We start from the raw sequence: 24,775 nt of genomic DNA on the forward strand, positions 1-24,775 counted from the left end.
ACCTTGGGCTCCAACAAAGAGAAAGCAGAGTGGACTAAAGCTATGTGAAGAGAATTCAGGGGTACAGGCTTGAGGGAGTAGAGCTCAGGGGGCAGCCATCTGGGTTCCTGTGCTGAGTCACTCCCCCATACGGCAGAGAACATCTTTCTCAAGCTGACATTTACCTTCCAAGCAGCTTTTGCCTTGGGGGGAAGCAAATGCCTCACCCTGCTAGAAAACCTCTCCCCCCAATCTGTGGAGTGTCTATAACCAGAGAGAGGCTCCTTAAGAGACTGATAATAATCAGTCGATCCACAATGTGGACTTTCTACAGCCTGAGGCTAATTAAGAGTCTGAATAACAGTATGTGGGTACTTTGAGTCTTTGCCTGATCTGCTTCTGAACCCAGGTCTGGGTAAAGCAAACCTTGGTGCACATCTTGGTCCTATCCAAGCACACCCAGCCCCAGCAGAGGAAACCACATACTGTAGAATGCAGAAACAAACTGGGTACTCAAGGCCAGTCACAAACAGCGTCTGACATTGGCCTGCACCAGAGACCATCCAAAAGACTGGGAGTCCTAACAGATATAATTAATACATAGAAACAAATCAAAACAGGCAGCCAAAATGGGGAGACAAAAAAACAAGACCCAAATAAAAGAACAAAAGAATTCTCCAGAAGAAGAGCTAAATGAAATGGAGATAAGTAATAGCAATCTATCAGATATAGACTTCAGAATACTGATCATAAGGATGCTCAACAGCATGAGAATAGAAATGGAAACTATGAAGGAAATTAAGAATGACATAGAAATAAAAAATACACTGGAAGGAATAAGCAACAGATTAGAGGAGGCTGAGGATCGGATCAGCGAATTAGAAGACAGGAAAAAAAAAAAAAATCAATCAGAGCACCAAGAAGAAAAAGAAAAGAAAAAATGAAAAAACAAGACAGCAGTTTAAGGGAGCTGTGGAACAACATGAAACCTAAAAATATTCGCATCATAAGAGTGCCAGAACAGGTAGAAAGTAAGCAAGAGTTAAAGAACCTGTTTGAAGAAATAATGGCTGAAAATTTCCCTAACCTGGTGAAGGAAAATGTCACACAAATGCAGGAAGCACAGAGAGTCCCAAGTAAGAAGAACCCAAAGAGGCTCATGCCCAGACACATCATAATTAAAATACCCAAAATTAAAGACAAAGAGACAATCTTAAAGGCAGCAAGACAAAAGTGATTTGTTACCTACAAAGTATCTCCCATAAGGCTGTCAGATGATTTCTCATCAGAAACTCTACAGGCCAGAAGGCAATGGCATGAAGTATTCAAGATAATGCAAAGCAAGGATCTGAAACAAAGACTACTCTATCCAGAAAGGCTATCATTCAAAATAGATGGTGAAATAAAGAGCTTCCCAGACAAAACAAGGCTAAAGGAATTTATCATCACCAAACCAGAATTGCAAAAAATGTTAAAGGGGCAGTTTTAATAAGAAGTTAAAACAGAGAGAATGAGAAATATAGGCATAAAAAAATAAAATGGCAATAGATAAGTACCTATGAATAACAACCTTAAATATAAATGGATTAAATGATCCCATCAAAGGACATAGAGTAGCTGAATGGATAAGAAAACAAGACCCAAATATATGCTGTCTGCAAGAGACCCTCAGCAAAACAAAAGACTCACATAGGCTGAAGAAAATAAAACACCTTCTGGAAGATGTTAAAGGAGAAATTGACAGCAATACAGTCACAGGAGGGACACTAACACCCCACTGACTTCACTGGATAGATTTTCCAGATAAAAAATTAAGGAAACAGTGACCCTAAATGACACACTAGATCAGATGGATTTGACTGATATTAACAGAATATTTTACCCCAAAGCTGCAGAATATACATTCTTCTCAAGTGCACATGGGACATTCTCAGAGATAAATCACATGTTAAGACACATAACAAGTCTCTAAAATTTCAAGAAGACTGAAATCATATCAAGCATCTTCTCGGACATTTACATCATGGAATACTATCAGCAGTAAAAAAGAAGGATCCTTTACCTTATGAGACAGCATGATGTGGTGTGGAGAGTATTATGCTAAGCAAAGTGAGCCAGTCAGAGAGGGACAGGTATCACATGATCATACTCATATGTGGAATCTAATGAACAAAATAAACCAATGAACAAAATAGATCCAGTGACATAGAAGCATGGAACAGACTGATGAATCTCAGAGGGAAGGTGAGGGTGGGTGGGGAGAGATTGACCTAAAACTTATATGCATATTTGCATAACCCATGGACACAGAGAAGGGTGTAGTGAAGGCCTGGGGTGAAGGGTGCAGGGTGGAGAGGATCAATGGTGGCGGAAAGGGAACATTTATAATACTTTCAACAATAAAGATAAAATTTTAAAACAATTGATACCAAAGAAAATAGATGGGGTGTAATGAGTGGGATGAAATTATGTGCTATCTAATGAAGGAGAAATGAGAAAGAACATGGTCGATAATGAAGGGCACAGTAGATAGTGCAAAAAGGAGCAGGTGATGACTACTGGAGTAGGATAGAATTTAAAAAAAATAACACAAACCATGTTCCAGAGAATTCAGTTTAAGTAATAATAATAACAATGGCTACTCTAAAACAAAGTTGCTATTATGTTACAGTGTTAGACAAGCTACATCCATAATCTTCATTAACTATCATAACAATTCAGAATGATAGGTAATATCCTCAATTTAAAGGTGAGAAAACTGAGGTTCAGTAATTTTACATAGATAACAGAGAGAGAGCCAAGACTTGTGTTTGCTAACAACCTCCACCCATCTCTAGGAACTTCTTGAAGGTCCTAGCATTTACAAAGACATATCAAAAAATCAAGGGGGTTTTAGGAAGCATCTGATGACACAAATTACTCAAGTATACTCTAGTCCCCCTTCTGAGCATATTGGCTACAGACATTCCAGCAACACAAGGAGATAATGCTTGTTTATACAGAGAACAGGGGAAAAAATATTTGCATAACGCATCCCTACAGTGGTACACATGGGCTAATTATAAACATGTATCTAGTCTTAGCAATATTTTCCTGATATATCTCCTCAGGCAAGGGAAACAAAAAATAAAATGAGACTACATCAAACTAAAAAGTTTTTGCACAGTGAAGGAAATAATCAACTAAACAAAAATATAACCTACTGAATGGGAGAGGATATTTGCAAATTTTATATACAATAAGGAGTTAAAACCCAAAATATAAAAAATAATTCATACAACTCATCATAAAAACCCCCACACAAACCAATTAAAGAATGGGCAGAGGACCTGAACAGGCATTTCTCCAAAGACATACAGATGGCCAACAAACCTATGAATAGATGCTTACAATTACTAGTCATTAGAGAAATGCAAATCAAAATCTCAGTGACATATTACCTCACACCTGTCAAAACAGTTATTTTCAAAAGCTCAACAAAAAGTGTTGGCGAGAATGTGGAGAAAAGAGAACCCTGTGCTCTTTTGGTGGGATTGTAAATTCTTGCAGCCACTATGATGGCTCCTAAAAAAAATTAAAAATACAGGGTAGGGCAAAAGTAGGTCAACAGATTTTTGTATGGAAAATAATACAGTAATTAATAAATAATAATAAAAGAATAAATTCTGCATTTCATGTACTCACAACTGTAAACATACTTTTGCCCCACCCTGTAGAACTACCATATGACCTAACAATTCCATTTCAGAATACTTATCTGAAGAAAACAAAAACACTAATTCTAAAAGACATATGCACTCTTATGTTTATTGCAGCATTTTTTACAATAGCTAAGACATGAAATCAACCTAGGTGTCCATCAGTAGATGAATGGGTAAACTATATATACAATGGAATATTACTCATCCATAAAAAAAAAGAAATCTTGCCATCTGCAACAACACGTATGGACCTAGATGGTATTATGCTAAGTGAAATAACTCATACAGAGAAAGACAAATATCATATAATTTCCCTTATTTGTGGAATTCAAGAAAAAAACACACAAATGAACAAATAAAACAAAATGGAAACAGATTCATAGATACAGAGAACAAACTGAAAGTTGTCAGGGTAAAGGAGGGTGGAGGGATAGGTGAAAAAGGTGAAGTAGAATAAGAGATACAAAACTCCAGTTACATTTAAAATAATAGTCACAGGGATATAATATATAGCATAGGAAAATAATATTATCATAACTTTTTATGGTGACAGATGGTTGCTAGACTTATTGTGGTGATTATATCATAAGGAATATAAATGTTGAATTACTATGTTTTATAACTTTAAATAATATAATATTTTATGTCAACTATAATTTAATTTTTAAAAATCACAGAAGCACCTGCTTTTGTCTAAATTGATCTTGCTGTTCTTGGAGCCCAATCTGCAATGGCCAAAAACAAAACAAATAGATACTTGGACCCTCTCCAAAACCCTCAGAAGATGACTTGGGAGACTCACAGCAGGATAGTAAATAAGTCTGGACCTAGAGTCAAATAAAATTGACTATCTTGGCTGGTGTTACTCAGTGGTTAGAGCATCGGCTCACAAACAGAAAGCTTGCAGGTTTGATTCCTAGTCAAGGGCACATACCTGGGTGGCAGGTCTGATAACCAGCCCCTATTAGGGCACGTGTGGGAGGCAACCAATCAGTGTGTCTTTCTCACATCACTGTTTCTCTCTCCCTTCTCTCCCTCCCTTCCACTCTCTAAAAATCAACGGGAAAAAATGTCCTTGGGTGAAAATTAACCAAAAAAAGATTTTCTTTGACTTTCTGTGGTGATCCTAACCTCTCCACCTCTGACTTCAGTTTCAATACCCAGGGACTGGGAACCACATCTCATATCACTTCTACAACTGTCCTAATGGAGAGGGACCTTGGTTAACCAAAGGAAAGCTGGAAGCTTGGACAAGATCTCTAAAACCCCTCAGCTCTAATATTTTCTTTTTTCTATGAGTCTACTGTGAGAAATTTTTAATAGATCATTGTTGAATTAAATGGTAGAGCCAGCTTCCCCAGTTGATCAGCTTCTATGAGAGCAACTTCTATGGACTTGTAGGATGCTGCCTAGAAACAGGGTGGAAGCCCTAAAAAAACTCTGCATTTGTTAACTCCAACTAACAGGTCCCACATGAAGTAGAGAGTTTTCCCTGACAGCTCATGGGTTCAAGAACAGGAAAACCTAAGGTGGGAGACAAAAGGACAGGAAAATCAATAGTTGCATCCAGCATAAGGAACAGTTGCTGGAGTTTAAGACATGCTCAACCACTGCTGCAATTACTATCAGCACCTATTACACACAGTTTATGGCACATGGCAGACAATAAATATTTGTTGACTAAGTGAAAATTACTATTGGTAGAAGGTGTTAGGAAGTATTACAACCAGCAATGGTAGTAATAGAGATATTTCCAAATAAGGAAACTGAGGTGCTTAGAGGGTATGTCATGTGCTTTTGATACAGGAAGAAGGCATAAAAAATGTATTCAAATTGAGGTCTCAAAGTGGTAGATTGGAGGCCGAGTTACATGTCATACAGTACCATCAAGGAGTTTTGGTAACCACAATACTCACTCCAGCTCCATTTCCTTATTTATTGGAGTTGGGGAATAGAGTGTTAAGGCCTTCACTTGCAAAATTCGACTTCACATTTTATAATTTAATTTTCCCATCTCTCTTCAGGCTCCCAATTCTAGTCTCTTGTCTCTTTTGTTATTCATTGTTCTTGTGCTTTAAGCCCTTGTTCAAGTTCCTTTGCTATTCATTGTTCCTGGGGAAATTAATATCTACTCATAGATTCACAGTGAGAATTAAATAGGATAACATACGTGTAGGGACTTTGCAATAGTGGGTGCTCAATAAATTAATTTCCTTCCTTCCAATTTTTCATAGCAATGCTGTGCAAAGGAGAAAAACACAGATATGAATAACACATACAAGTGTTCACGTTAAATATTGAAAGATTCTCATTTGCTTTCTCCTATAATGAATATTTCAGGACCTGTTTCTGAGGGATAAGAATGTTCTGCTCTTAAAACCTGTCTTCTCCCTCATACTTCATCCCATTCCTTTCTACTTCATTCCAGTTCTGTTCTCTTGACTTGTTTATTTGGACTCCAAAGCCTGTTTTATCTCATCACAAATCATAAAACTGTTCATAACCTGAGACTGCTGAATGAATTCATACCTGTATCATGAGTTAGGATTGATATAAAAGACAAGAGTGATGAAAGGCACCAAAAAAGACCTTATCAGTGATTTTTTTCCAGAAAATTTTCAAATTGTATGGGAAACATCCAGAGTGGTTTTGAAGTAATGGTAGAGACCAAAAGGTTTAGGATGATCACCCTCACCATTATCATACCCTCAACATAAGAGAGGAATCTCTTTATCTGATGTTTTTTTCCAGAACTGGGTATCAAGATCACTTATTTTCTTTCAATAAGCCTTTCCAAGGTAGTGAGTCATTAAAAAATATGGTAAATGAACACAGGTGGTGGAAGGAGAGGGGAAGGGAACCAAGGCTATGAGGGTTCCATAACATTTATCAAATTAGATGGTGATCCTGGCACCAGAGGAAGAGAGCTCACTTCACAGGCTGTCACAAAGCTTGCTGTTCTCTTAACTCCAACAAGCTAAGGGGAACAGAATAAAGCTAAATACAGCATGGCAAAGGCCTTAAGAGGCAGGCCTGACATCTTTCAAGAGGCAATGTGAATATAGGGGAAGAGAAAGATAATTACAAGCTTTAGAGAGGAAACCTTCTACCACTTTCTACTTGTGTTCCCTTGGGTAGGTGACTACACATATCCATGCCTCAGTTTACTTATCAGTAAAAAAAAGCATACTTACTTATTAATTACAAGGGGGAAAATAGTAATTTACAGTGGATAAGGCTGGCAAAAAAAAACACCACCTTAATCAAGCGATCAAATTTAATGTCATCAGTAATAGAATAGACACCGTAAGACTCTTCCTTTATTTTTTTAAAAAATTATCTTTATTTTTAAAAGTATTACAGATGTCCCCTTCCCCCCCCTTCCACCCTGTATCTACCCCACCCCTAGACCTTCCCCAAACTACTGTCTGTGTCCAGGGGTTATGCATTTATGCATATCATAAGACTCTTAACAAGACAACATCACTTCTTACCATCCTTGACAACAAATGCATCAACTGAGTTTAATCATGAAGTAACATCAGAAAAACCAAAATTAAGGAACAGTCTATGAAATAACTGGCCTATACTCTTCAAAAATGTCAAGGTCATAAAAAACTAGGAAAGATTGAGAAACTGTCACAGATTGGAAGAGAATAAGGAGACCTGACAACCAAATCCGATGTGGGATCCTGGACCAAATAAAGGACATTAATAGGACAATTGGTGAAATTTGAATATGTATACAAAGGTCATTAAACCTATGTTAATTTATTGATTTTTATAACTTTAATCTGATTTTAGAAAATGCTAACATATTGAGAAGCTAATAAAGAGTATATAGAGATTATTTGTACTTAGGTTGCAGTTTTTCAGTAAGCATGAAATTATTTCAAAATTAAAATTAAAGAAACAAAGAATCATCTCAAGATCTCATATCAGAAAGAGATAACAAACACTCCAAAGAATATACATAGTACTAAACAAATTATGCTGGATGTGTTAGCTTTCATAACTCTGAGATTTGGAGCAAGTTATGGTCCTCCACTTTTTTTTCTTTTCTTTTTTAAAAATTTTTCTTGAATGCTTTCCCTGACTTCCCAATGAGGTTGCTGAAAGGAATAAATGAGGTGAAAAACAACCTTATATTTTAAGGAATCATATACTTTTAAGTTATGAGTATTCAAAGATACAAGAAATGTATGTTTAATCCTGCCATCCTACTTCTCTCCCTGGTCTATTTCACCATCATCTCATACCTGGATTATTGGAATTCCCTCCTAATTGTCTTCTTAATTCCACTCTTTTCTCCTCAAACTCTATTTTCCACACAGCAACCAAAATGATCACGTCATTCACGTTCTGAAACCTTCCAACGGTATCTACTGCATGCAGAATAAAATTCAAAGGCCTTGCCATAGTCTTAAAGGCCTTTAATTCTCTTATCCCCCCCTCACCTCTTTGATCTTATTTCCTATCATTTCTCACACAAGCTACTCGAGGTATATTGGCCTCCTTGATGATTCCCTTGCCCACTCTCACTTCAGGATCTTTACAACTTTCTATTTCCCCTATTTTGAATTCTTTTCTCCCATATACCCATATGGTGCTTATCACTTCATTCGGGCCTTTAACCAATGATCTCCTTAAATTGAAGCCTTCCTTGACTCTTTATAGCACATCATTACCTGATATCATAGAGAATATTTCCTTGTTTATTATACTAATCTGTAAACTCCATTACATCAGGGATCTCGTGTCATCTTCACTGCTATATACTCAGCACCTGTGAAATCTCTGAAATTATATGAATAGTCTTGTGTGAATGGGTATATTTTTTGAAGGGGGGGGATTGTTCAGAATTTTATCAACCTCCCAAAGTGTTCTGCGACCTTATGGTAGAAACTTTATCCTTTTACCCCAATATCTATTCTCCCCTTCTTTCTTATTCATAAAATAATGATTTTGTGTTAGTTATAGGCCACCCAGAATAAAAATTTATTTTCTCTTACTCTCTTGCAGCTAGATGTGACCTTATTTCTAAGTACTAATTTAATTTCCAATTGAGTATAATTAGAAGCCTCTTTGAAGGGCAAGGACCTTCTTCCCCTCCCTTCTCTCTTCCTGAATGGTAGAATACAGATATGAGAGTTGGTACTTGAGCAGCCATCTTAGACTCTGAGGTAGTACATCAGATCCCTGTTGGTCACAGAGCTGCTTTTACAGCTCAGGACTGTGCCTACATCTTTGCCTTGTTTAAGTCACTATTATTTAAGGTTTTAAGTCACAAATGAACCTAATTCTGATGTTGACTCCAAAGTGGTTAAGAATATAGCTAGATTAAAAATACCATATATCATTTTGCTCCCTATTACATAAGGGCAGAGGGCACACCCTAATCATGTGTGTGTGCTAACATCTGTCATAGTAGCTGGCATATTGTAAGAAGTAAACAAAAATCAAATAAATGAAAGACTGTGATGGTCCCTTCATTTCCAGCTTTCAGGAATTCTAGATGATAGAGGTAAAATTTAAGATGGTTTTTTGAAGGATGGATATGATTTTTCAGGCAGAGATGAGGGAGAGTGCCTGGAGGCTTTCCAGCATGGGAGCACCACATGAGCAAAGGTATGGAGGTGGCAGAACCATAACGTGCTATCAGCCATGAAATAGACTTGCTTTTAAGACTTAGGAAATGTAACATGTATATGTATGCAAACAGATCAATACAAAAGACCTAAAACACTGGAAAACATATCCTGAAATTTCCCTCACCAAGTCACACAGCCTTATCTCTAAGACTTCAATAAAAAAGTAAAAGAACTTAAACTCTTTTCCAAGCTTTCAGCAGGGCTAGAATTAGATGACTGAAGATTCACGTGTAGATAAATTTTCCTAGGCTGATTTATGTCACTAATAATTGTTCAGACATAGGCAAATGGGGAGTGGTGGAGGATGCTGTGAAAGACAGAAAGGTTCAGATTAAAAGCCACAAAGGCTCTTGGTCTCCAGGGCTTTTTTGATGTCCCACTGAGGCTTGACTCCTTAAAAGGAAACCCAATTGAACCCAAATGGCCCCAAGAATGCTGACAGCAGTAGAAACAGTGGCATCCCAACACCAATGTATAACTTAAGCAAGGAAAAAGAGAAGGAGCAATGTAGCCCAGGGAGACAAACATGACCCAAGCTCTACTTGTTTATAGCCATGAATGCAATGTGAACATGTCTTGGAGGTCTTGAGCCCTTCAGACAGATAAGTGTTCTTCCCTCCAAGTTGCCAGAAAAGACTCTAGTCTTTCAAAAAACAAGGACATTTTTTATGTTCCTGAACTGAAAATCTTATGGTTAAAAGGGTTTAGAGACCACATAAGAGAACTTACACTGAAAAGTGTCAGAACATGGGTTTCACAAAGAGTTTCAGATAGAGAGAGGCCTTTGAAGCTGGAATATCCCATAAAAAACAACTAGTACAGCTAATTCAACCCTCTTTTTTTTTTTTTTTTAATATATCTTTATTGATTTCAGAGAGAGGAAGAGAGAGAGAGAGAGAGAGAAACATCAATGATGAGAGAGTCACTGCCTCCTGCATGCCCCCGACTTGGGATCAAGCCCACAACCCAGGCATGTGCCCTGACAGGGAATAGAACCATGATCTACTGGATCCTAGGCCGATGCTCAACCACTGAGCCACATCCAGCCAGGCAACCCTCTTCTTTAGAGGTGGGAAAAGTGACACTAAGAAAGGGTAAAAGACTTGCCTAGGTTCACACAATTAGATTAGTAGAAATCTGTTTGCCAATCTGTTTCTCCATAGTCTTCATCAAATGACCTGATCCACACTGCCCAAACTTGACACCATGCAGGTACAAGCTACAGATGGCTTTGGGATGCTTGCAGAGAACTGTAAACAGCTGGGATATTGGCAGGGAATGTCAGAGAGAAAAGAACTGGGTTCAAAGCAGTGGTTTTCACACTTTTATTCTAAAGCAGTGAAATCCTTCTTAAATATATCTTTATTGATTTCAGAGAGAGGAAAAGAGAGGGAGAGACAGAGATAGAAACATCAATGATGAGAGTCACTGATCGGATAGCCAGCAACCCAGGCATGTGCCCTGACCAGGAATCGAAGCCCGATCGCCTGGATCCTAGGTCGACGCTCAACCGTTGAGCCAAGCCCGGCTGGGCTGAAATCTTTCTTATACATGATATAGTTGTATATCATGATATATTATTGAGCACTTATTATGTGCCCATCTCTGTGAATGTATTAATTTGTTCAATCCTTACAAGAGCCCTTTGAAGTTGATTACTATTCTCATTTTATAAATAGGGAAACTGAAGCACAAAAAGGTTAGGTAACTTGTGAGAAACCACATAGCTAGTAAGTCACCATTTGAACCCAGGACATCAGGCTTTAAAGTCCATACTCTTAAGAGACAACATAAACTGAAATCTTATATGCATCCCACACATACATAAACACACAAATAAAACAGATAAGAGCATATATGCTCTCTGGTTCAGGACATTGAGTTCAGTCTTCTTAAAACCCCCAAACCCCTCCCCAACAAGTGGCATGTGAGACCCCATGTATACCACACTGGCTCTAAGCAGAACAATATAAAGTCAACTACTACAAAAAGATAGGGACTTGACTCTAGGAGTCATGAACTCTGGGTCTTAGCCCCTGCTCTGCCATTAACTACATATGTAACCTTGAACAAGTCTTCATTTTCTCTGGTTTTTGAGGTACGGAAGATGAATCAACCTTTATGGGCCCTAACAGACCTTGATATCTGGTATTCTTGAAGTCATTGGCTCCACATTTGGGCCCTAAGCCAAGCTGTCTTTGGATAAAACCATCCTGAAGAGTTCCTGTTAGCATCCCCACCCCCATTCCTAACATGCTACAGCACTGAGAAGCTGCAAGGGAGTAAAGTTATGAAGCTAGCCCTTAAAAGCCTCTTTTCCTCTTGTATCCTAGAGATTCTTGGATTGATCCAGGGTTAGACCAGAGATAGTCCAGAGCTGGACTGGGGCTGGTGAGGAAAGGAGACTCCCATCCTGGGTAAACATGGACCTGTCCTATCATTATTGCCCCAGCTATTGTACTGTTGAAGAGACTAATTTACTAATGTAAAAGAGGGTGTGGACCAGAGGTTTACAATGCCTTGGGGCTCAGGGCCAACAGCTGAATCTAGAGAGAAGAGGAAAAGTTGTGGAAAAAAAGCATGCACATGTGACTTCTCTCCAAGATCTTTATCAGAATACAAAGGAAAAGCTAAGAAACATTCAAAGTAAAGAAACATTCAAAGTACAGAAAAGCTGTTGCTGGGGATGAAAGTTATTTTCATCCTTGTAATTTGAATTCTTCAGGTTTCCTTGCTCTACAAAGGAAAAGGGGAGATCAGGGGGCTTATAGAAAGTAAGGGAGAACTAACTATACACCATGAGCTGAAGGAAGAGCAGATGCAGCCAAAACTGAGGGCTAATGTCACTGACTCCTCATGACCTGAGGATCTAGATTCAAGTAAGCAGCACCTTTCTCCAGTACCATCCCTCCATTTGGCTTCTTCCATGAGAAGAGCAGACAGAGCAATACCATCCTCATCTTCTTTCAGGGAAAGAGTAAAGTGCATCTTGGGGCCAAAGAAGAGTTTCTCCCAGAAGATAACTGGACCAAATATGTATTCACTTATACCTTTTGCTTAATTCTTAAAACTGAGAGAGCAGCTTTGGCTTGAGATCCTAAAAGTGCTCCGTCTAAAATGGTAGTAATCAGCCGCATGTGATTATTGAGCACTTGAAACTTGGTTAGTGTGAATGGAGATGTGCTATAAATGTACAATACACACAGGATTTCCAAGGTTTAGTATAACAAAAAATATAGAATTTTTCATTAATATTTTACGCTGATTACATGTTGAAATGATATTTTGCATATCTCATTTTAAATATATAATTTAAATTAATTTCACCTATTTGTTTTTTCTTTTTAAAATATAGCTACAAGAAAATTTAAAATAACACATGTGACTTGCATCATCTGTTTTAGTCAGTGCTGCCCTACACATTATGATTCATAGCCCAGCCTCCCATGAATGGGTACAGTCACTTCAGGGGAAAGTGTGTGTTATCTCCTTTTCTCTCTCCATATTCCTCCTGTGCTCACACAATATATACACTTAAATAGATACTAATTCAGCACTTCCAAATATGCCATAGCCCAGAGTAGGTGTTTCTCAAGACTTAGGCCCTAAGCATTAATTCATTCAATAAACACTTAAGCAACAACTTTGTGTATTTTTTATAGATGCTAAAATAGAGCATTGAATAAGAGAGGCACAATCATATCTTTCTTTATGGATCTTACAGACAGACAAAAACTAAGTAACATATATAGAATGTTAGATGGTGGGATATGTCAATAAATAATGCAGGGGAAGTGCGTAGGGAGTGTTGTGTTTCAATTCTAAATAAGAATGGTGTCTTCTTAGTCCATTCAGGCCGTTATATCACAATACCATAGGCTGGGTGGTTTATAAACAACATAAATTTATTTCTAACAATCCAGGAAGCTGTGAAGTACAAAATAAAGGCACCAGCATATTGGTGTCTGGTTAGAACGTGCTTCCTGGTTTCTTGATATTTTTTCACATGATGGAAGGGACAAGGGAGCTCTGTAGGGGTGCTTTTACTAGGATACTAATCCCATTAATGAGGGTCTGCATTATTTCCAGCCTCAGGTCCCCAAGCTGTTGTCTGTGAGTTTTTTTATTGGTTACTCCCTTCACCTTATTTATCCAACTCCCCAACCCCCTCCTCACTGACAGCTGTTAGTCTGTTTTCTATATGAGTGAGTCTGCTTCTATTTTGTTTGTATATTTTGTTCATTAGATTCCACATATGAGTGAAATCATATGCTATTTGCCTTTCTCTGACTGGCTTGTTTCACTTAGCATAATTGTCCCCAAGTCTATCCATGCTGTTGCAAAAAGTAAAATATCCTTTTGTTTTAGAGCCAAGTAGTATTCCACTGTGTAAATGTACCACCACTTTTTTATCCACTCATCTACTGATGGACACTTGGGCTGCTTCCAAATATTAGCTATTGTAAATAACACTGTAATAAACATAGGGGTGCATATATTCTTTTGAATTAGTGTTTTGAATTTCTTTGGATATATTCCCAGAAGTGGAATCGCTGGGACATAAGGTAATTCTTATTTTAATTTTTTGAGGAAACTCCTTACTGTTTTCCATAGTGGTTGCATCAATCTTCATTCCCATGAATAATTCATGAGGGTTCCCTTTTCTCCACATCTTCACCAACACATATTGCTTGTTGATTAATTGGTAATGGTCATTCTGACAGGTGTGAGGTGATATCTCATTGTGGTTTTAATTTGCATTTCTCGGATGATTAGTGATGTTGAGCATTTTTTCATATTTCTATTGGCCATCTGTCTGTCCTCTCTGGAAAAAACGTCTATTCAGATCCCTTGACCATTTTTAAATTGAATTTTTTGTTATTTTGGTGTTGAATTGTATACCTTCTGTATAAATATTGGATATTAACCCTTTATCAAATATATCGTTGGCAAATATGTTCTTCCATTCAGTGGATTCTCTTGTCATTTTGTTGATGGTTTCCTTTGCAATAAAAAAAAAAAAAAATGGTTTGATGTATCCCTATTTATTTTTTCTTTTGTTTCCCTTGCCAGAAGAGATATATCAGAAAAAAATATTGCTCCAAGAAATGTCCAAGGTTTCACTCTCTATGTTTTTTAATATAATTTTTATTGTTTCAACTCTAACATTTATTTATTTTTATTTTTCTCTTTTTTTATTTTTTAAAATTTATCTTTATTGTTCCAAGTATTACAGATGTCCTCTTTATTTCCCATTGACCCTTCTACCTTACACCCACCTCCAGCCCCAGACCTTCACCATATTATAGTCTGTGTCCATGGCTTATGCATATTCATATAAATTTTTTGGTTACTCTTCCCACACATCCAACCACTTACCCCCACATCTAACATTTAATTCCTTAGCACTTTTTTAGTTTATTTTTGTGTGTGGTCTAAGAAGGTTGTCCAGTTTTGTATTTTACATGTATCTTTCCAGTTTTCCCAGCACCACTTATTGAAGAGACTGTCTTTACTCCATTGTATGTTCTTGCCTCCTTTGTCAAATATGAGTTGACCATAAAGATGTGAGTTTATTTCTGGGTTTTCTATTCTGTTCCACTGATCTATATATCAGTTTTTATGCCAGTGCCATGTTATTTTGATCACTATGAACTTGGAATATATTTTCATAACAGGTAGCATGAATATAAACAGTTTTGTTTTTTTAAAATATATCTTTATTGATTTCAGAGAGAGGACAAGAGAGGGAGAGACAGAGATAGAAACATCAATGATGAGAGAGTCATTGATCGAGCCCACAACCTGGGCATGTGCCTTGACCGGGAATCGAACACTGATTGCCTGGACCCTAGGTCGACGCTCAACCGCTGAGCCACTCCCGGCCGGGCAGGTAGCATGAATATAGATGTTAAAATTCTCAATAAAATATTAGCAAACCTAATCTATCACTACATTAAAATGTTTATATACCACAACCAAGTGGGATTTATTCTGGAGATGCAAGGTTGGTACAATAACCACAAATCAATAAATGTGATAAACCACATAAACAAAATGATCATATTTTAGGAACATATCCTAAGAATCCCAAAACACCAATTGGAAAGAATATATGCACCCCTATGTTCATAACAGCACTATTTACAATAGTTAAGATCTGGAAACAGCCCAAGTGCCCATCAGTAGATGAGTGGATAAAAAAGATGTGGAACGTTTACACAATGGACTACTATGTAGCTGTAAAAATACAAGGACCTCTTATTCTTTGAGACAGCATGGAGGAACCTGAGAGTATTATTCTAAGCAAAATAAGCCAGTCAGAGAAAGACAAGTATCATATGATCTCACTTATATGTGGAATCTAATGAACAAAATAAACTGACGAACAAAATAGATCCAGAGACATTGAAGCAAGCAACAGACTGACAAAATTTCAGAGGGAAGTGGGGAGGGCTTGAGAAGAGATTAACCAAAGTATTCATATGCATATATACATAAACCAAGGACAGACAATAGTGCAGTGAAGGCCTGGAGAGGGGGTGGGAGCAAGTGGGGGGGGGGCAATGGGGAAAAAGGGGTACATCTGTAATACTTTCAACAATAAAGATAAACAAAAAAACACACACACATATCCTCAGGTGAGGATTAAAAGTAAAAGTGGAAAAAAAAAATACAGAGGAATAAATTTAGTCAAGAAGGTGAAAGACCTGTACTAAGAAAACTATAAGACATTAAAGAAAAAAAAGTGAAAGAGAGTTCACTTTGGGTGGTGAACACACAATGCAGTATACAGGTGGTGTATTATAGAAATGTACACCAGAGACCCATATAATTTTGTTAACCAATGTCATCTTAATAAATTCAATAAACATTTTTCAAATGAAAGAAATTGAAAAGAACACAAATAAATGAAAGAATATACCATGCTCATGGATTGGAAGGATTAATATTGTTAAAATGATCATACTACCAAAAGCAATTTACAGATTCAATGCAATTCTTATCAAAATAACAATGTTGTTCTTCTCAGAACTAGAACAAATAATCCTAAACTTTTAATTTTTTTTTTATTTTTTCAATTATATAGAACCACAAAAAAAACCCAGATAGCCAAAGCAATATTTATAAATGAGGACAAATTTGGAGGTATCATGATCTCTGATCTCAAACTATACTGCAAAGCAATATTAATCAAAACAGACTGATACTGGCACAAAACAGACACATAGATCAATAGAACAGAATAAAGATCCCAGAAATAAACCCTTGCTTATGTGGTCAACCAATCTATGACTAAGGAGGTTAAAATATATAATGGAGTAACAACAGTCTCCTCAACAAGTGGTGTTAGGCAAACTGGACAGATACATGCAAAAAATAAAATTGGACCACTATCTTACACCACATACAAAAGTAAAATAAAAATGGTTAGAGAAGTAAATGTAAGGCCTGAAAGTATAAAACTGCTAGAAGAAAACATAGGAAGTAAACAATTTGACACCAGTTTGAGTAATATCATTTGGATATGTCACCTTGAGCAAAGGCAACAAAAGCAAAAATAAACAAATGGGACATTATCAAACTAAAAAGCTTCTGCACAGTGAAGGAAACCTTCAACAAAAGAAAGAGAACTCATGGACATGGACAACAGTGTGGTGATTGTTGGGTGGGGGGAGGGGAGATGGAGGAGGAAGAGGGTATAAGGGGAATAAATGGTGATGGGAAAAAATAAAAACAAAGGAAAACTACAACCAGTTGAACAGGAGAATATATTTGCAAATAATATATTCAATAAGAGGTTGATATATAAAATATATAAGAAACTTGTACAGCTCAATAACAAAAATAATTAGCAATGTGAATTAAAACAATACAGCCTGGCCGGGCATGGCTCAGTGGTTGAGCATCGACCTAGGATCCAGGCGATCAGGGTTTGGTTTCCGGTCAGGGCACATGCCCTGGTTGCGGGCTGCAGCGGATCAGTTACTCTCTAATCATTGATGTTTCTATCTCTCTCTCCTTCTCCTTTCCTCTCTCTGAAATCAATAAAGATATATTTTTAAAAAAAATACAGAGGAAATGAAAAGATATTTCTCCAAAGAAAACACAGAGATGGCCAACATATATAATGGAAAGACGCTTAATATCGCTAATCATCAGGGCAATGCAAATCAAAACCACAATGAAATACCACATCACACCAGTCAGAATAAGTATTATCAAAAACTCAATAAATAACATGTGTTGAAGAGAATGTGGAGAAAATGGAACCCTTGTGCACTGTTTGTAGGACTGCACACTGGTGCAGCCCCTACAGAAAACAGCATGGAAACTCCTATAAAAACTAAAAGTAGATATGCCACTAAATCCAGCAATTCTACATTTCTTTGGTATATATCCAAAGAAAACGAGAACACTAATTTGAAAAGTTATATACACCCCTATGTTCATTGCAGCATTATTTACAATAACCAAGATATGGAAGCAACCTTGGTGTCAATCAATAGATGAATGGATAAAGAAGATGTGATATACAATGGAACATTACACAGCAATAAAAGAATGAAATCTTGCCATTTATAACAACATGGATGAACCTAGAAGGTATTATGCTAAATGAAATAAGTCAGGCAGAGAAAGAAAAATACTGTATGGTTTTGCTTACATGCAAAATCTAAAACCAAACCAAACCAAAACAGATTTAAAGAAACAGACCAAAGGGGCTGAGGAATGGAAAAAATGAGGAAGTGGATATAGTCAATAATACCGTGATAATTTTGCACACGAGAGATGATTACTGGAATTAGTGGGGTAATCATTGTAAGGTATAAACATGTAGAATCAATATATTGTACATTTGAAACTAATGTAACCCATACTATATTGTATACCAATTATACTTAAATTTTAAAAACATTTAAGCCTCACTACTAGTAATTATTTATTTTAAGACTCCAGCTCTCAGAATGCAAGCCAGGCCTGGAAGGGTCTTGCATATACCAAGGCTTATTATCCTCACAGTGTCTCCTATTGGGTCAGCAGTATGATGTTTAGGGGGTGAGGGTTGGGAGCATGAGGATGTAAACTTTTCTTCTGAAAGTCCCACCAAAGGGAAGTTCAGGGAGAACAACATCTCTAAGAAGAGTTTTCATCTTTATGATCTGAATCAAATCTCGGGAGCTTCATACTCAATTCCAAATCTGAGTAAGCAGCTCAGGTCAACAACAAGACTGCAATCTTCATCCCAGTATGAAGTGAGGATTAAGAGTTGACGAGCACAGAATGAAGTCGAAACTCCTTACTCTAGCATTCTAGGGCCTCCAGAATTTTATCCCATCATTTATGTCTCAACCTATCTCCTTGTCAACATCTTGGTCTTATGGCAGGCTGGTACATGCCCTGAGCTTTAAACTTCCCTGGACAAAGATATCTACTTATTGTACCATTGCCTTTTCACCACTTTTATCCCCCTCCTCCCCTGGAAAGCACAGAAGGTTGTTCATTTCTTTTGCATGACTACAAAAATTTTACAAAATGTTTTCATATATTTTATGCAATGCCTACCAACTGCAAGGAATGGTATTAAAAGGTGTCTTGTTTTTTTCTGTTGTTTTTTTTTGTGGGGGGTCTTTTTTGGTTCATGGCAGCATTATTTATAACAGCTAAGATCAAGATTTTATACATATCATCCCTAATCCTTATGAAAAGCCTTTATTTTACAGATGAGGAGACTGAGAATCAGAGAGATTAGTGACTTTTGCTAAAAAACAGTGGAGTCAGGACTAGAATCCACATCTCCTAGCCTAGAGCTGTTTCCACCTCATCCTAATCCTTCATACTATGGTCCCTTAGACTTACTTAACCTGTGTCTGTGGAAGCCCAGGAGGACTGCGGGTGGTATTTAGGTCTTCTTCAGGGCCAAGCTTGCTGCTTTATGGAGATTGGTTGCCAGTTAATGTATAAGAAAGTGAAAACATTGCTCTGAGAGAGAATGGGTATGTAAGAGGAGCAAAGAAAAAAACAGGTTTCTGAAAGGCACCCACTGTGCTCTCAAAGAGGAAATTATAATCCAAAAGGAGCAATCAGCCCTAGCCGGTTTGGCTCAGTGGTTAGAGCATTGGTGCCAAGTTTGAAGGGTCTCGGGTTCTATTTCCAGTCAAGGGCATGTACCTCGGTTGCAGACTCAATCCCTAACCCCAGTCGAGGGGCATGTGGGAGTCAATCAATCGATTTCTCTCTGTCTCTCCCCATCCCTTCCACTCTTTCTAAAAATATCAATGGGAAAAATATCCTCGGGTGAGAATTAACAAACAACAACAACAAAAAGGAGCAATCACCCAGGCTCCAGCACCATAGCCCCAAGACACAGAAGTTCTGGAAGTTCAAATGATAAGAGCCTTCCTGGTCATCTGGAGGTAGAGAGAGATCAAGCCAAGCTTGCTTGTAGCTTGTCAGGGGCATCTGCCTCTCCACAACCACTTTCTTTCACATACCTCTGGTAACTACTCAGATTGAGAACTGATCATATTATTTCTCTTGTCTCAAATGGTCAGAGATCAAGAACTTCACCTGTGTAAAGCATGTGGGTATAATGATACAATTGGATGTCATTAACAAATTTTAAAAGCAGGTGTGTTCTTGCTCTACTGTCCTCCTCAGAAAAGTACTCCAACTTATTCCAAGCTTACCTAGGGTTTTATATATCTAGAAATCCACAAAAGAATGTAAAATCCTTTAATCTCAAAGCAGGAGGCACTCACTCATTCACCTTTGACATACAAGTACACACTGGCCTTGCCATTAGGATCCTTGATGTCAGTGACATCTTTGTAGCTATATGTGAAGTAGCCAGTGTCACCACCTTCTGTGTGGAGGATGGTGAACTGGTTGCAAGTAACAAGGGAGTTATCAAAGCAGGGATGTTGCAACGTACGAGCCCAACTCCCTGTAGACCCAGTGCCTCAAGTCCAGGGAATGGGAGCCAATCCCCTGAAAACACAATACAAAAAATTGCTAAGTCAGGCATGGAAGTGGCAGTGAAGAAGTAATGTTGCTCCAGCTCCCAACCTGGGTTCTGAAAGAAGAGTTATAAAAGATAGTTTAGTTCCCATTAAAAAACTGGCACAGAGAATTGGAAATCCTAACTTTGGGCATGAGGAGCATCTGAAACCATGAGTTCTTTTTTTGTCCTTATCCCTGTATCCTCCTATAACTCCTCTTCTATCCCCAGCTTAGCTCTCTCGATCAATGCATGGGCTTTGGAGTATCTGACATTAAATATCTAAAGGCAGAGGGAAAGACTGAGTTAAGTGATTTCTGAGGTATTTTCTGAATTTATTGTTTGTACTGGAAATGAGATCACCAAGGCTCAGGGAGGTAAAGGGCTTTGCCCAGAATGTTGTTGGCAGGACCCAAACTCAAAGTCATATGTAACAGGTCCTAGTCTAAGTTTTTACTTTTATTTTTGAGTTATACCTTCTTGCCTAATGGAATTTATAAGACTTTTTTGGCAAATGAGTTCTAAAAAGACATGTGGCTGGATTAACTTTCCCTGCACTTTGTGAGAGGGAACCAGGGACAAAGTTAAATTTAAATTTATTGTATATCTTCCATGTGCAGACAAAATGACAATACTCTATATCTTCATCTCAACAACAGTTATTCTCTCCTCTTCCCACTTCCTCATAACAAGAAGAATATGTGGCACAATAATTGAAAACATTCAGGGTGGGCGAAAGAACCTATATATCAAGTCTTAGCATTTACCATTGTTTAGTTATGTGACCTTGGACAGTTAATTTTGCTTTCTACATCTCAGGGTTCTCATCTGCAAAACAGGTAGTGTAATCCTTCTCTTACAGGTGCTGTGAAGATTCATTGAGAGACCTTAAGTGAAAAAGTTTTGAATGCAAGCCCTCAGCATATGTGGAAGGCAATGGAAATTGGGAGCAGGATGGAGCCAGATTTTACTCTTGTTCTCATGTCAAACAGATACCCTCCCCAATATCATATATCATCTGCAGCATTCACACATTTGCCAGACCACTGTTTATCGTGACCCATAAATTCACTGAAGTGAAGGTAAACTATGAAGTGGTATGGGAAGCCATTGCTCACCTTGAATACATTCTTCAAAAGAAATGTATTTCAAACCATTTTGAAAGGATAATATGTTACCATGATTGTAGTTAAGACTGTTAAAAAACTAGGAATATATCCTAAGAACCCAAAACACCAATTAGAACTTATGCATCTCTATGATCATAGCAGTGCAATTTACAATAACTAAGATCTGGAAACAACCTAAGTGTCTATCAGTAGGTGAGTGTATATTTATACCATGAAATACTATACAGCTGTGAAAAAGAAGGATCTCTTATCCTTTGGGACAACATGGAAAGAACTGGAGAGTATTATGCTAAGTGAAATAAGCCAGTCAAAGAAAGGCAAGTACCACATGATCTCACTTATATGTGGAATATAATAAACAAAATAAGCTGATGAACAGAGTGGATCCAGAGATATAGAAGCATGGAACAGACTGAGGGATCTCAGGGGGAAGATGGAGGTGGGGAGGGTGGGGAGAGATTAATCAAGGAACTTGTATGTTTGTGGGCATAACTCATCGACACAGACATTGGTATGGGGAAGGCCTGGGGGTGGGATGGATGCAGGGTTGAGGGGATCAATGGGGGTAAAAAGGGGACATCTGTAATATTTTCAACAATAAAGATAAAAAGTAAATAAGTAAATAAATAAATAAAAAGAATGTGCAAAAAAAATTGAAACATTAATTGTATTAAACAGCCTGGAACTTGATAAAAAAATAATAAATAAAAAAATTTAAAAAATAAAAGGGGGTTTATAGATAGCAAAACCAGGAATAAGGTAGAGAACAATAGTACATGTTCTGTCCACATCCCAACCCCTCACTCCCTGGCTCTTGCATCCTGAGATCAGAACCAGATTTTTTCTCTGTAAGTGGGAAGGAAATGAATCCAAGCCACATATCCTAAGCCTGACTCCAGAGTCCTCCATTTGTTGTCCACTACCAACCACTGGAGTCTCTGTTTCTATTTGAATTCTTATCTCTTTAGTGTATGTCCAGCCTCATTTTGGGGTCTTCAAATAAACTATGTGGCCTCAAAACCAGACAGCCTAAGAGAAGGTGTGTCATGTATAAACTGAATTGTGTCCCCCACAAATTCATATGTTGAAGCACTAACCCCCAGTACTTCAGAATGTGACTATATTTGGATATAGAAATAGATAACTAAGTTAAAATGAGGCCATTAAAGTGAGCCCCAATCCAGCATAATTGGTGTCCTTATAAGAAGAGGAGATTAGTACATACAAAGAGATACCAGGGCTGTGCACACACAGAGAAAAGATCATCAGAAGACATAGTGAGAAGGAAGCCATCTGCAAGCCAAAGAAACAGGCCCCATGAGAAACAAAATCTATTGACAGCTTTATCTTGGAATTCTAGTCTCTGGAATTGTGAAAAATTAATGTCTGATGTTCAAGCCACCTAGTTTTGGTATTTTGTTGTGGCAACCCTATCTGAAATAATATTGTTTTTGTTGGGCTTTGGATCCCATGGGAAACTGTTCCTAGAGTTTTCATTTCCTGACCTTTGCTTGCCTCACTTGACTGGAGTCTCATACCTGCTCCTTAGAGCCAACAACAGATACTGATCTTCTGATTTTCACCCTATGTATGTAGTACCTCCAATGGCTCTGGGCAATGTCCCAGTCCACCCTAACCTAGACTGTGAAGTTTTCAGTATTATCCTACACCAGACAAAAAGAAGTAGACAGACAGTATCTTGGGTTCAGGGGTAGTCAAAATGGTTTCTTTTTTAGATTGTAGTTGACATACAACCTTATATTACATAGTGATTCAACATTTATATTCCTTATAATGTGATCACCACAATAAATCTAGTAATCATCTGTCACCATACAAAGTTATCACAATAATATTGACTATTTTCCTTATGCTGTACATTACATCCCTATTAATTATTTTTTAAGCATATCCCTTTTATTTCTTTTTCTTTTTTAAAAAAATTTTATTATTGTTTAAAATAATACAGATGCCCCCTTTTCTCCCCAATGACCTGTTCCATTTCTTCCCCTCCCCAGTCCCTCTCCCCACCATTGTCCATGTCCTTGGGTTGTGCATATATGCACATAAATTCTTTGGTTACTCTCTCCCCCTCCACCCACCCGCCCTCCTCCACCCCTCTGACATTCATCAGTCTCATCTATGCTTCCATGTCATTGAATCTATTCTGTTCATCAGTTTATTAAGTTCTTTAGATTCCACGTATAAGCGAGATCATGTGATATTTGTCTTTTGCTGTCTGGCTTATTTCACTTAGCATAATATTCTCCAGGTCCATCCATACTGTCCCAAAGGGTACGAGATTCTTCTTCTTTACAGCTGCATAGTATTCCATGGTGTAAATGTCCCACAGCTTTTTTATCCTCTCATCTACTGATGTGCCTTGGGCTGTTTCCAGATCTTAGCTATTGTAAACTGTGCTGCTATGAACATCGGGGTACATATATTCTTTCTGATGAATGTTTCAGGATTCTTAAGATACATTCCTAGGAGTGGAATCACTGGGTCAAACAGCAGCTCCATTTTTGCCAAGGATGAATCTGATAAAGGGCTAATTTCCTATTAATTATTTTTATAACTGGAGGTTTGTACCTCTTATTCTCCTTCACTTTTTTCACCCATGCCTCCAACCGCTCTGGAGACCATAAGTTTTTTCTCTGTATCTATGGGTTTGTTTCTGCTTTATTTTATTTGTCTTCTTAGATTCCACAAATAAGTGAAATCCTACAGTATTTTTCTTTCTCTGTCTGACTTATTTCACTTAGCATAATACCCTCTAGTTTTATCCATGTTGTTGTAAAATGCAAGATTTAATTTTCTATAGCTGAGCACTATTCCATTATGTATATGACACCTTCTATATCCATTCATCTATCAATGGACAACAAGGTTGCTTCCATATCTTGACTGTTGTAAATAATACTGCAATGAGCACACATATATCTATTTAAATTACTGTTTTTGTTTTCTTTGGATAAGTACCCAGAAGTGAGAATACTACATCATATGGTAGTTTTATTTGTAATTTATATGTTGGGAAAATTGGACAAGTACGTGCAAAAAAAAAAGTGAAACTAAGCCACCAACTTACACCACACATAGAAATAAACTTAAAATTAATAAAAAACTTAAATATAAGTCATGAAACCATAAACTTCCTACAAGAAAGCATAAGTAGTAAAATCTCAGACATCTCTCATAGCAATATTTTTGCAGATATATCTCCTAGGGCAAGGGACTCAAAGGAAAAAAATAAACAAATGGGACAACATCAAACTAAAAAGCTTCTGCAAAAAAACGAAGAGGGAACTC

The 24,775-nt window shown here is 37.5% G+C and overlaps 1 pseudogene; it reads right to left on the reverse strand.

The window, feature by feature from the left end:
* The window catches only part of LOC148090484 (vascular endothelial growth factor receptor kdr-like), a 269,330-nt pseudogene that overhangs the window by 237,215 nt on the left and 7,340 nt on the right, over positions 1 to 24,775 (reverse strand).

Source organism: Miniopterus natalensis, chromosome X (genome assembly GCF_054644295.1).
Source record: "Miniopterus natalensis isolate mMinNat1 chromosome X, mMinNat1.hap1, whole genome shotgun sequence".
Lineage (NCBI taxonomy): Eukaryota > Metazoa > Chordata > Mammalia > Chiroptera > Miniopteridae > Miniopterus > Miniopterus natalensis.